The sequence below is a fragment of the Polypterus senegalus genome, chromosome 13, assembly GCF_016835505.1.
Source record: "Polypterus senegalus isolate Bchr_013 chromosome 13, ASM1683550v1, whole genome shotgun sequence".
NCBI classification, from domain to species: Eukaryota; Metazoa; Chordata; class Cladistia; order Polypteriformes; family Polypteridae; genus Polypterus; species Polypterus senegalus.
The window spans coordinates 119672265-119687441 of NC_053166.1; the positions used below are offsets into that span (position 1 = coordinate 119672265).

Consider the following 15177-nt stretch of genomic DNA (forward strand, 5'->3'; position numbering starts at 1 on the left):
TGGGGTCTTTTGTGACCTCTCGGATGAGTCATCTCTGCGCTCTTGTGGTAATTTTGGTCGGCCGGCCACTCCTGGGAAGGTTCACTACTGTTCCATGTTTTTGCCATTTGTGGATAATGGCTCTCACTGTGGTTCGCTGGAGTCCCAAAGCTTTAGAAATGGCTTTATAACCTTTACCAGACTGATAGATCTCAATTACTTCTGTTCTCATTTGTTCCTGAATTTTTTTTGGATCTTGGCATGATGTCTAGCTTTTGAGGTGCTTTTGGTCTACTTCTCTGTGTCAGGCAGCTCCTATTTAAGTGATTTCTTGATTGAAACAGGTGTGGCAGTAATCAGGCCTGGGGGTGGCTACGGAAATTGAACTCAGGTGTGATACACCACAGTTAGGTTATTTTTTAACAATTACTTTTTCACACAGGGCCATGTAGGTTTGAATTTTTTTCTCCCTAAATACTAAAAACCATCATTTAAAAACTGCATTTTGTGCTTACTTGTGTTATATTTGACTAATGGTTAAATGTGTTTGATGATCAGAAACATTTTGTGTGACAAACATGCAAAAGAATAAGAAATCAGGAAGGGGGCAAATAGTTTTTCACACCACTGTATAAAGCAACATGTTTTACTTTATATTGTTATACAAGAATATACTGTGAAAGAAAGAAAGAAAGAAAGAAAGAAAGAAAGAAAGAAAGAAAGAAAGAAAGAAGGAAAGTGCTCTCCCTGTAATTGTCCCTTCAAATAGATGTTCAAAAGGATGGATACATTTTTCAAATTAGCTCAGCCACTGTCCTATACATTTGTAGAACCCTTCTTCTACCCTTTACCCATCTTTTTTTTCCCATTTGAAGGACTAGGGTGTTGTACTGTATTAGCCATTGTGAATGTAGTGAGAAGTCAAGCAAAATGACACATTTTTTGGCTAACTAAAAAGATTACAATATGCAAGCTTTCGAGGCAAGGAAACACGTTTCCCTGTACAATTAAATTCTTTCTTTGCTGTCCACACCAAATGACAAAACCAACGTATAAAGATAAACATAAATAATAAGTAGCAGATAGATAATAAGGTAACAGAGGAAGCATAAAGTATCAGCGGACACGCAGCATGTGGCGTACCTGACTGTTTCTCCAGGGCTTCTGGTTGGGGAACTTCCTGACTGGTATTGTGGTCACGATGTTATCAATATAGGTGCTAATGTACCCAGTCACATACTCAACATAGTCCTGTATGCTGATAGAAGAGTCCTCTAGAGTGGCTGCAACCCTAAACACATCCCAGTCTGTCTGAGCAAAACCGTCCTGCAGGGTGGTCTCAGACTCTGGGGTCCAAAATTTAACTTGCTTAACGATAGGGTTTGTTTGTTTCAGCCTTTGTCTGTAGGCTGGGTACAGGATGAGAGTGACATGGTCTGATTGTCCAAAGTGGGGGCGGGGTGCACCCCTGTATGCACATGTAAACATGATCCAGTGTGTTCTTCTCACGAGTGGGAATGTTCACGTGTTGGTGGTATTTAGGATGTATAGTCCGTAAATTGCACCAATTAAAGTCACCAGCTGCAATAAAAACAGCATTGGGATGAGCTGTCTCTAAAGCGCTGATGACGTCATGGAGTTTGCCGAGCGCTGCTGCGGAGTTAGCTTGCGGGGAAATGTAAACAGCGGCCAAAAACACAGCAGTGAATTCCCTCGGTAGATAATAGGGTCGGCATTTCAGCAGTAAAAACTCCCCATCTTGTGAGCAGTGCTTATAAACAGTCCGTACATCTCCACACCATGAGTTGTTAATAAACACACCCCCCTGCCTTACCGGAGGCTGCGGTGTGATCTCCTCGGTGAACAGAGTGAGTCTGTAGCTGAATGATGCATTCTGGGACTTTGTCCGAAAGCCAGGTCTCGGTGAAACGTAGAGCGCTGTGCTGTAATCCTGGCTCTTAGCTCATCCGATTTGTTTTCCAGAGACCGCATGTTGGCTAGCAAGAGGCTGGGTAGAGGTGGTCGGCTAGGACTGGCTTTCAGCCTAGCGTGGAGCCCTTCCCTCTTGTCTCGCTTGTGTTGCCGTTTCCGGAGCACTCTCCTGGGGTCAGCTTGGTCACTTGAACTCAGTGCTACGGGGTCTACCTGGGTGTGGTTGTGGTTTTCGCTTTGGGAGCAAACAATGAACTGTAGCTCAGATGGTATAAAACCAGTAAATTCCAGGGGACTGTGTGAGTTAGCAATGTCCAGCAATGCCTGTCTGCTGTGTGATAGTAGTGCAAGGCATTTGTGTGCTGTAGAGAAGGCAAAAAACAGAAACACAAAACAAAAAAAAAATGCCATGGAGTGGAGCGAGCAAACACGAGGACGCCATGTTGAGAAAAAAAAGACAAGATGTAAAACAGAAACTGGAGTTCCCTGTGTTTATATAGACACTAGTACAGGTACATCATTGGAAAACCTTTAAGTGAGACATCTTAAATGTAAAAAATTAATAGACCTCTCCAGGCTAAGATTCATTTAGCAAGAGAGAACAATGTATAGTCAAGATCTTTAGATAAGATAACTGTCCAATAAAGTCTGTTGAAGTTTCTGATGAGTTTTTCAATACAATGTGTGTTTATAGACAGGTTGTTATTTAAACCAGGTTGTAATGTGTTAAATTTTAGCATGAGTTTAACTTTCCATTGTTTTCTCTCTTTTGCTGTGTTCTGAAGGTGTCCATAAGCACTGGAAAACAGTTTGCCTGGGGAGTTTGTGGCTGCACTCGCTTCCCAATCCGGGTAGTTTGTCATGTGGTGGGTGTGGCAACACGCTGTAATCAGTGCATGCTCCCAACCTCTAACCTCTACTTGTGCTATTGTGTTCTGTTATAAGTGGCTTCAAAGCTACCAAGCTCAAGTCCTGTACATGAAGTACTGGTGAATAAAAGTGACTTTGATTCTGATTATTGTAAATAATAAACTTATTTACATTGATCAGCTACATCTTCTTCTTTTACATCAGCTTTGAAGCAGACTAAAACAAACTGGAAGTTGGCTTCAAGAATGAAGAACAATGTGGTGGGCAAAACAGGAGCAGAAAATAGAAGAGCAGGTGGAACCGTAAGAATGGACAGAATAGGAGTAGGGGTTGGTGTGGTTGGAGTGGGCAATGAAGACGTAAGGATCTCAATGCCCAACTGACACAGGAGCAGACTCCTCTGAGATATAAATAAAAAAAGATGCTCTAGTTTCTGAGAAACTAATTGGGACCCTTCCAACTGGATTTCTGAGAAGTAGATCCAGCCTCACAAAGAATTACTTGTTAACGTTAATAGTTAAGATTCAAATTAGACAGCGTGGTAAGTCCAATCAGAAATCATTTATTAAGGAATCTGACAGAGATGTTCAAATGTGTTTTTAGCAATTTAGCAAGAGGTCTGTGGGAGTTAAAGCAAAGGTCTGTTAATTGCTGCATATTACAGTAGGTTACTTAAGCACTAGTCTCCAGTGGATCTTCACAATAAGTGTCTTAAGGTTTCTTAATACTAGCAGCCATCTTAAACATCATGGGTCACATGGCAGACTCATCACACGCCTAGAATCATATTGACCTGAGACACAAAATAGTGGTACCTTTGAAATCTAAAAGTACACTTTAATTAAAAAGTTACTTTAAAGTGAGCTCATCAAGAACACGGGGACACAGTTGGAAACTTGTTAAGGATATATATTGCACTAACATTAGGAAGTGTTTCTTTACACAGAGATCCATAATCACTTGGCATAAGGTACTAAGTAGTGTGATAAGAGAGTAAGACTTTAGGGACTTTCATAACTAGACTTGATGTCATTTTGGAAGAATTAAGTACATAGAACTGACAGGCTTTGTTGGACAGAATAGCCCATCCTTGTCCAGAGAGTTGTAAAGTTCTAAAGTGGTGGCACCAGTGAAAAACAAATATAGGTGAAATTTCATTAGAATGAATTCTGTTTTAATGAAATCTTCATTTTAACTTTTTTTTGTCCCAGCCAGTTTCCAATAAAACTAATGTTAAAAATTGCATTACAGCAAAGTCCAGGTATTTTGGAAAAGTCAGTACAGTTTGTCATTTTTCATGAACAAAGCAACAAAACATGTACATTTCATCTGGTTATGACCCAAAAATCATGATTCAGGAAATCTCCTGAACAGCCAGTTGAATTACACATTTATGTCACTTTTTACTGTGTAATGTGGTTTACTCCACATTCGTCAAACTCTTGTAGTGGTGTGGAGCTCGAGAAGGGTTAGATAGATAGATAGATAGATAGATAGATAGATAGATAGATAGATAGATAGATAGATAGATAGATAGATAGATAGATAGATACTTTATTAATCCCAGGATTACTGAAGACTGGGTACATTGTGGGTGGATCTAAAGGTGGGATAACCAGCAATCAAATTCAGCTTCATTCATCTCTACTTGAGGAGCTCTAAAGGTCTGCCATAACAAGATTCTGTCACTTATTTTCTGGTTCCTTGAGGTATGGTTTGACCTGGCTTAGCAAAGAGACCAGATGGGGGATTTATTTTTGGCTCACCCTTCAGCAAAAATGTTGACTGCTGAGCTTCCCTCATGTTTATGCTTCTCGCCCAGTTTCCAACATGTTTCATAAATTCGTTGAGATTTTACTCTATGACCTAGGCAGCTCCCTAGGTGGCCTTCCCCGGTGTGGTACCATTTCTGAAAGTTAAGGGGCATGTGCTCCAGAATTACATAACTCAAGATACACTTGCTCCAGAAAGTCAATGGTGGACCACCATTTGCATCTTTTGGTAACTAAAGGGGCGTATGCTCCACACATCAAGGGAGATCCCTGAGCCCACTTTATAGACCATGAAGAAATAATACTGACTGTGGGCTATAGACATCGAGGAATACCATTTATGTAACTCAAATGGGACCACTCAAGGCCCCCCTCCAGCATTCACAAAATGGTCATCAAGGGACACCTTTGTCTAATTAAAGGGGCTCCGACCAACACTGAGAGCAGCAATTTACTCTACAGAAAAAGATGGAACTTCCCACTGCCATTGATACTGGCAAGCAGAGAAAAAGAGGTTGCCATTAAGTTAAGCATTCTGCAGTCACATTTGTCAACTGTTACATGCTGAAAGACTAAAGTGCTATGTTCTAATTCCATTACAACAAAATCGTCGTTATAACAATTTTTTTTTCAGTCCCATCTACTCCATTCTAATGGAATTTGACTTCTATACAAAATGGTGACGTCAGTGAAAAAGAGAATAAAGAATTAAAGAATAAAAATGTTAAATCAAACTGTTCGCTAACACTTTTCTAACAAAACCAATTGCAAGATTTGTTTCCTCCACTTTAAGATATGATTTTGATAATCTCCATTTAAATGACCATTCTAAGTCTCAAGGTTTGGTAATTTTGACATGTCTAGAAATTGAACTATTTTGTTTTGAATTAAACATTTTAATGCATGGATTGTTAAATTGCTAAGCAATATTCTGGACAACTTTCAGGACAAATACTGGGAGATAAGCCATAGCTAAACAATACAAAAAAAAATAAAGAAAAACCCAGCAATTGACTACAAAAATAATTTTTTGAATGTGTCATATTAGTTTACTAGTTAACATGGCAGCAAATAAATCTATATAATTACCCAGCTTAATAACATAACATGTAAAATAACATAACATAGCATAGCATTCTGAACCCTGCTTAACTGAATTCAGTGTTCCTGATGCTCAGAGTCTACAATGGCATCACTGAATGTGAGAATGAAAAGAGTCCAAAGCTTCATTCATTCATTAATTATTCTAACCCACTTTTGTCCTGAGCAGGGTGGCAGGGTGTGCTGGAGCCAATCCTAGCCACTAGAGGGAGGAGCAAACCCTGGATGTGGTGCCAATTTAATGCAGGGCGAACACACACACACCCCAACCATTCACTAGGACCAGTTTAGTGCTACCAATCTACCTGACCTGCATGTCTTTGTACTGTGGGAGGAAACCAGATCATCCAGCGCAAACCCACAGAAACACAGACAAAACATGCAAACTCCACGCAAGGAGGACCTGGGATATGAACCCTGGATACTTTAAAGCGAGGCATTAGAACTACCACTGTGCCACCGTGCTGCTTTGCTTGTGATATCTGACAGGGTGCTGAGCAACCAGTTATCCTCAGACAAACAGACTTGAATCGCCCTTTCCTAATAACCATTGGTACAGTGTATGAAATTGGTGAAAACTGAAACATCTTAACATACTGTATTCTAACACTTTTCCAACATAAAGAGCTGAAGAATATTATTATTTTGTTTCTTCAGCTTTAGTATGATTTTAATGAGGTCTAGGAGCTTAATTAAAACAAAAATCTTCAATAATGTCACAAAAAAGAAGTGCTATTATAGCAATCCCTTTACATAGAATAATGGCAAAGATTATGCTATAATTAACAGTTCATTACAAAACTAAACACATGAGAGGTATGAAAAAGGGGGCTCATAAATTAGCAATTGTAAAGCAACCTCTGCAGCACCCCCTTGGCTCACATAAACAGGCTGCATTCATACCCATCTGCTAGGATGGCTTACCTTCTTGTCTACCTCAGTCCACCACAGTGCATTCCCAGGCTTACCTCCCATGTGTCTGTCTGTTTCCCTCTCTCTTCCCCATCTCTCTTTCTCATGTCAGTCAAGCCTTTGCCTCTGCTCACTTTCCAACAGAAGATTTAGTAAACCTTGGTGGGTTTGATTCAGCTTTATGCATTCTTGCCGCCTGACCTTTTAATAACACCATTCAAGCCTAGCTCCCCCAGTCTGGAATTGCACAGCATGCCATTCTCTACCAGGAACCAGATGTTTTAACCTTCTTTTGGTCATCTAGGTTTTCCTCCTTTCTGTCTGTTTCTTTTTTGGAGGTTCACCTGGCTGGTTGTTTGCCCTGAGTGTTATGATCTGATGCCTTATGTATCTTTTCTCTGTCTGCTTCCAGGATTTTATACACAAGCCTTAATTTCCCCTTGGGATTAATAAAGTATCTATCTATCTATCTATCTATCTATCTATCTATCTATCTATCTATCTATCTATCTATCTATCTATCTATCTATCTATCTAAGTGCAGAAATTCATTTTTAATGTTTATTTTCATTGAGTTACTTTCAAAGATGTAAAAAAAAGTAATCACATTCTCCCATGACATCATTTTGTGCTTCAAGAGTGCTGAAATTTTGGGTGTTTATTCTTGATGATGTGAATATGAGACCTTTATCCAAAAGGGAGGACTAAATATGGAAGCAGAGGGAGAAAACTCCTAAAGTTAGATATTTGTATCCCTCACCCACTAGATGGCAGACCACCATAGCCATATGGAACTCAGAGAGGCATGATGGGAATTGCAGTGCTAAGAGTCAGCCCTGCTGGATCTCTTGCAGGTCGCTAGGGGATGCTGCAGGCATTCGTGATCCCTACTCTGGGGTCCGACATAATAGGAAGTCATCCAGCCTCCTCCAGCAAAACTCACTTAAGGGGGTGGATGGATGGAGAAGAGACAGAAGGAGAAAGAAGACTATACAATGTATTTGAGCTTGTGTGACCAAGAAGAGACCTGTTCTGAGGTATTTTATATTAACGCCTCTGTATTTCAACCTGAGACTTTCTGTGTGTTAGTTGATTCTGGGATTTAGGGATCAGTGGCACCCCAATCTGTAACAATAGTCATTAAGATGTTGGTAAGCAGTGATGACTGGAAGTACATGAAATGTGACATTATTCTCACAATGATATAAAAGATCAGAATTGTGCAATTCCAGATTGCCCAAAATTGTGGATTCACCAAAACTTATAGCAAACATTTCTTTGTTATTTTGGAAGTTCTTGTTCCAAAATGACTTCTCTGTTTTCAGACTATGATTTAAAATTTCCATTTTGGCTCTGGTTATGTGGAAGAATATTTTTAGGGAACATAGCAATCATCTTTAAGAAATATCATAAAATGTCAGAAACAAGATAAAGGTCAAGTGAACAACAAAATGTACACTGAAATATATGAATTGGTTTAAGAAAAATACTGAGATGGTCAAGTAAATAAAGAATGTACCAGAAGAAAGGTTGATGTAATGTATAAAATGTACTGAAGGATGACTAAGAGATTAATATGAAATCAGCAGATGTTCTATAAACGAGAGTGAACAATTGTTATATACACAGAAATTTCAAGGGTGGTGGCTCATCTCAAAAGGTATAAGAAAAACCAAAATATAATATAATAGACTTTTATTTTATAAAAATAATTTGGGTGTAAACCAATGAACCAACCAAAGGAAAATGTATGCATTGATTGACACTGAATGTAAATTTAACAGTTTATAAAATTAACCTCTATTCTTTGTTTTCTCTGATCATTCTGACGGTGCTGTAACAGACTGTTTTTGAACAATGCTCCCTCCATGGCATTTTGCCGAGGAGTAATTAAAAGATACAATGAACAGCTTTAATTCTGCCTGGTTACTGAATTGTCCTGTTAGAAGATGTTTCTTTCTTTAATAAGATGTTAAATTTAGACCACAGTTACTTGTTTACTGATTTCTCGATTATGATTCTCAACTTGGTTTTGACATCAATTCTCCTCTCTTCTACTGCTGCTGATATGACTAGGAATTCCATTGGCACATAAGTCAGAGAAAATTGCAAAAATGTCCAGTAGAGGGGCTATACTGCCAAGCCCTGGCAAGATAAACGGGCAAACACAGAAACTTTATAAAAGTAAAAAGGTTTTATTTCCACTAAAATGCTCCACATAAAGTTCTCAATGAACACAAAAGGCATAAAGGAGTTGCCTAAAACCATAAGGCAATCCAATGTAAATTTAGTCCAAAAACAGAATCCCAAGGTAAAGTCAAAAAACAAAATGAACATTCAAAACAAAGCACTGGGCATAATGGGAGATCCTATGAATTTACAGGACAGAGGACAGTCCCTGGCGGTGACTGGCAGGTGGCTCCTACTCCTTAGTGACCACCCACAAAACACATGGAACATAACCAAAGCAGCTAACATACACAGGCACAATCAAAAACAAGGAATAATATAAATAATCAACAAAAGTAACATTGACATAAATAAAACAATCAAAAATGAATAAAACTGACTGAACCCTGGCTGAAACACAACAGTACCCTGTGTCTTGGGGAGTATTGCACATTTCTTGTCAGGTCACCCTTTTTATCTTCTTACTGTGTGCATTCAGTTCATATACAAAACATACCATCTCAGTTGTGGAGACCTACCTACTTTTGGCACTGGCATGATGGAAGTGTGTTCTTAAGCCTACTTCCATCAAGTTCCTAGGTCTTGGTAGGGCCCTTGCCCTCTCATATGCCACCCTTTCTTGCCTGTAGTCCCCTATTCCAGCAGGTCACCTGGTATTACATTTGTATTTTTGGTACTAGGGGTCTCTGTGATCAGTATGGAGATTTTATCGCTTAGTGCTTATGTATTTTATGCTGTATTTTAATAATATTATCTGGTGGTGCAGTGGTTGCACTTCTGCCTCTCAATTTAAACAGGCCTAGGCTCAAATCCCATCCCGACCATGTTCTCCCTCTTTCTGTGTTCTTTTTCTTCTGGTCTTGGGTGTTCCTTCTGCATACCAAAAATGTGCAGGTTACATAAATTAGTGAATCTGAACTGGCCCCCCATAAGTTGATGTGGGTAAATGTGTGTGAGTAAACTTTACAATGGCTTTGTCTTGGCCTAGTGTTCTCAGGATAACCTCTGACTTCCCACAAGTCCAAATTGGATTAAGAGAGTTACAAATGGCTGATTTTGTTTAATTAATGTTGTAAGCTGTTAGATCTCCCATATAAAATGTGAATGGAGATGTACAGTACAGTTAGCATTCAGGCATAGAACTACCTTAAAATATAATTGGTATAAAAGGCACTTTAATGAGATTAACATTGACTCATTCATTGGCATTTATCCCGAGGAAAAGACTTCTCAAATGTATGTATGCTTTAACATGAGGTCCTGACACATTCACACAGTGTGTGCACAAATAACTTACTAATCTATTAAGTAGCTTCGTCTGATGCTGTTTACTAAATATTCTTGCCCTAGGCTTGGTATGAAGAATGCTATTAGTTGTGTGATTTGTAATTTATACATTTTAACACTTGTCCAGGAATCTAATTTGAATCTCATAATTAGGCTAATAAACGTTCCGAGCAAAATTGTATTTCCTACTTTCAGTCTATTAAAGATCCCTTCTTGAAAGTTTCCTTGAATAAATCTGCAACAGATGACAAAACAAAGAAGTAAAATATGTCCCAGAATGCTTCAGAGCCATCAATTATCCACATCACAAATGCATCAACACATTAAGCAATATTAAAATGAAGCGTGCATGTTCATGGGTATGTGCAATCAGCAAATAAAGCATCTGTGATATTTCCATAAATCTCGAATGGATTATTTTGTTTTAAGCACATTGACATATGCATTAAATATTTGCCTAATTTCAGAAATTAAAAGGAAAAAAAAAAACTTGACACAATCTCAGTAATTGAACGTGCTCAATAAAATGGAAATTTTCTACACTCTTGCTTCACTCGTTTGTCTAATTACTTACTGTTTGACATTAGCTGCTGCTTGTTTCAGAGTGAAGGTGTTAATTGTCAAGAACATGTTAATTTTAGTGCCGATGCAATGCTTATTCCTATCGAAGCCCAATTTAGGTCTTTAAGTCAAGGATGCTTTTTTGGAGAATTCTGCACCCTGCAACCTACTAAATGAACATTCTCTACTTTTAATGATATGTGTAAGATGCAGTTGTTATGAGAACATAGAGGGAGCACTGGCATCCAAGCCGTTGTCATAATAGTTCTCATCTAAGGTGTGTAAGGGGCCCTCTACTGGTTGCAGCATTTTATTCGAAGCATTTTCTCACTTCAAGTGGAGTCTGCTGTGTGTTTTTACTCTCAGTCTGTACACATGGAAACACAGAGCAGTGTGTCTTTCATTTAGGTTCACGGAAGCAAATATTTCATATCAGCCATCTTCTCACTCACTGGCTACTTAATGTCTGTTAAATTCATTCTTCTTTATATCTACTACACAAATTGTAATGTAATATTACAGTTTTGCAGGCCTGAAGGTATTCTCATTAGCCCACCATACTTACAAACTCTCACATCCACACTTACTCAATCTAGGCAAATTTTAGACCTGCCAGTTAACCTAAAAAGATCCTCTTTGGTGTGTTGCAGAAAAATCCAGTAAACCCAGAGAAATACTGTAGCTGCACAGAAAGTGACGAAGCTGAGGATTCCTGGGAATTGAAATGCAACAGCATTATCCGCTGGGCCATTTTGATGACTAAAAATCATAATTACTTATCTTTATTGTATATATATATATATATATATATATATTTCAACCAGGAACATTAGGAACAGGGAATATATTTTGTATTGTTTGAAAAAATGTTCTCCTTTACGTGCTAATTTTGTTTCAGTTTACTTGTTTTTATTTCTTTAATCAGCCATTGATGAATACAAAAATAAGAAAGTGAGTGTGCTGTCTTTTGTACCTCTGTGTTTCCAAACACATGATCAGACTCAAAGGTAGACTGCTGGTGTTAATTTTTTAGTCATTGTGCATTTTAGTAAGGTTTGGAACCAACAAACTTTTCATCATTGCAAGGTACCATCCACGAGTCACCATCTTTTTAAAGAAAATATCTGTTGCATTCTTTGGCTCTGCTAGAATCGATAGCCACAATTATGAAGGCAAAAGCAGTTAAACTTATTGTATGGTTCCTATTCCAAACCTATCAACGTTTTACAATTTAATGTGTTAATAATTCTAAACAGAACGCGAATTATTAATACAAGATCAGAACTATAGGACTCCAAAAGGCAAACTCTAAAATGGGTTTAAAGATCTGTGTGAAGACAATCAAAGCATAAGGCATGAAAGTGAAATATAGGTTATAAACAACTTTTTTGAGAATAATAGGCAGTAAGCAACATCTAATAATGAAGTATTTTCGAGATATCTGAATGGAAAAAGCTTATGACTGCTTGAACCCAGAGTATTTTGTCGCATGTACAATGTACATAGCAAGGCCTGTACTTGTTCGGTCTCTTCAGGTAATGGTTGAGTAGCTCTCTCATGTGACTCTGGGTGTTGTTCATTAGTTAGGGCATAGATGATTATGAGATTAACTCACAAATCAAGTGTGTGTCCAACTGTGCTAATCAAGAAGGAGCCAAGTTCTTGGATGTCAGTCAGTCCTGCATTCCCATCTTCCTCTATAATCACAAACTTTTAATATGAAATGAAGCTCATGTACAGGGCCTCTGTGCTCACTCTCTGTCATTGAGTGAGGAGCTCAGGAATGAGGAGCTAGTTCAGATGGTTTGGTTTGGGAGACCATTTAAGGCATTTCCCACTGGTAGAAAACCTGGGATACTGAAGGACATTTATTTCATGTCTGACCTGGGAGCTCTGAGGACCTCTTAAGGACATGTTAGAAGAATCTGCAAAGCACAGGGTGGCCTGGGCTGTACAGCTGTGTCTGTTGTTACTGCAACCTTCATTAGGATAAGCAGAGTGAAAGTGAAATGAGAAGTTATAAAGAAAAGAATTTTCAAAACCTTACAAGGTTAACAAAATCATATGGAATATTTTAATAGTCTTGCTAAACCTGTGGTATTTTACAAAATACAGATAACTAAACTATGGTATACACAGTACAACCATGTTAAACTACCTCCCCTGATTTTCCAAAGTTGTTTATACACTAAATAGTTTACATATCTGATGCTTATCTTACCAAAGGATACTACACTAAAAGTTCGATGCTCGATACAGAATTCATGCTTGGAGAAACATGTTCAGCTTTACCACACTCACACTCTGGAGGCTTACTTCGTCCAGAATCTCTTGAACTGAATTTGTTGTTTTCCTCATCTCCCTAGCATTAGATTTACTGCCATTGCTATCAGAGACTTAAATAATGACTTTAGTTAATGGTAATTTAATCGGTGCTTAAGAATTACTATTTGTTTATCTTTATTGTGTAAGTTTGCATTTATTTATTGTATGCAAGTATTTTGTAATTGTTATTTTTTAACCTCCTGTGAAGTACTTTGAGCTACAAGCTTTGTATGAAAATGTGCTATATAAATAAATGCTGTTGTTGTTTTCAATGAATCACACAGCATACATCTGTGAATACATACCTAAAATAAAATGTTATATCTTATTATGTTTTAGTATTCTTGATTACTTTGTTAAGATCTGATTGATACTACGCAGAACAAAATAATGCTACATAAAATGAAGATTTATCAGTTTATACTTTAAAAGTGCTTCTACAGCATTTAATCAGTTTATATGTATAATTTAGTTCATTAAAAATTAATAAGATGTACAGTATGCCTCCTAGTGTTTAATGTATTATTGTATATATTGTAATAGAACCTTGAAGCATGAATAAAAAACAAACCTGGCAGTACATCGCATGTCAGTATTTCTCCAGAAGATAACTTTTAGGACATTAGCGGAATCTTCAAGTGACGTCCTTCATGATTGTCTATCCATGAGTCTCATCCTTTGCTTTACAGATAGAAAATGGCTCTTCGTAGTGTTCAATTGCAGGCCAAGAGCGGTGCAAACTTCTTGAAGGTCATTCTAAGGACGGTTTCCAAAGTTTTGAGTGTCAGGTAGAACCTCCTATTTGCTGAGAGAGCTTGTTAGCAAAAGAAAGCACATGGCTCTGTTTTGTTTAGGCAACTAATTATACAGACACAAAGCAAGGACCCTGGTGTATAAAAGGGGATGACACCTTGCTTTTTTCTTTAGAAGTAGCTATTTCTGTCTCTCTTCTGTATGCTGAGTTCTTGGAACAGGTAATAAATTGCATTCATATACTTATCTTGGATTCTTGGTGACATATGCAGTAATAACTCTCCTATAGTATAAACTCCTTTCTCCTTTCTTGATAAATTTCAGTCGGGTTTTAGAACAAATCACAGCACAGAAACTGCACTCGTTAAAGTAGTAAATGACTTGCGGGTAAATGCAGACAGAAGCCATTTATCTGTTCTCATCCTCTTAGATCTGAGTGCAGCATTTGACACCATTGATCACAACATTCTTAGAAATCGCCTTAGTCAATGGGTGGGCCTCTCTGGCACAGTCTTAAATTGGTTTGAATCCTACCTGGCAGGGAGAAAATTTTTTGTTAGTTGTGGGAATTACAACTCGAAGACACAAGATATCCAATATGGTGTTCCACAAGGCTCTATCCTGGGTCCGCTGTTATTCTCAATCTACATGCTTCCGTTAGGTCAGATTATCTCAGGGCACAACGTGAGCTACCACAGCTATGCTGATGACACACAGCTGTACTTATCAATAGCTCCTGATGACCCCGATTCTCTTGATTCACTAACACAATGTCTGACTTGTATCTCAGAATGGATGAATAGTAACTTTCTCAAGTTAAATAAAGAGAAAACTGAAATCTTAGTGATCAACAATAATGGATACAATGAGGCTATTAGAAATAAACTGGATACATTAGGATTAAAAGTCAAGACGGAGGTAAAAAGCTTAGGGGTGGTTGTTGACTGTAATCTGAATTTTAAATCACATATTAATCAGATCATTAGGACAGCATTTTTCACTTAAGAAACATAAGTAAAGTTAGACCGCTTATATCACTGAAAGATGCTGAGAAATTAGTTCACGCGTTTGTTTTCAGTCGACTAGATTACTGTAACGCACTCCTCTCAGGACAACCCAAAAAAGACATAAATCGTTTGCAACTAGTGCAGAATGCAGCTGCTAGAATCCTAACTAGAAAAAGAAAATCCGAGCACATCTCTCCAGTTTTGATATCACTACACTGCTTACCTGTGTCATTCAGAATTGACTTTAAAATTCTGCTTATGGTTTATAAAGCCTTAAATAATCTCGCCCCATCTTATATATCGGAATGTCTGACACCTTATATTCCAAATCGTAACCTCAGATCCTCAAATGAGTGTCTCCTTAGAATTCCAAGAACAAAACTTAAAAGAAGTGGTGAGGCGGCCTTCTGCTGCTAGGCACCTAAAATCTGGAATAGCCTGCCAATAGGAATTCGCCAGGCTGATACAGTAGAGCACTTTAAAACACT

At 38.0% G+C, this 15177-nt stretch overlaps 1 pseudogene; it reads right to left on the reverse strand.

Annotated features, from left to right (window-relative positions):
• Positions 1-15177, reverse strand: part of LOC120543336 — a 91832-nt pseudogene that overhangs the window by 21818 nt on the left and 54837 nt on the right.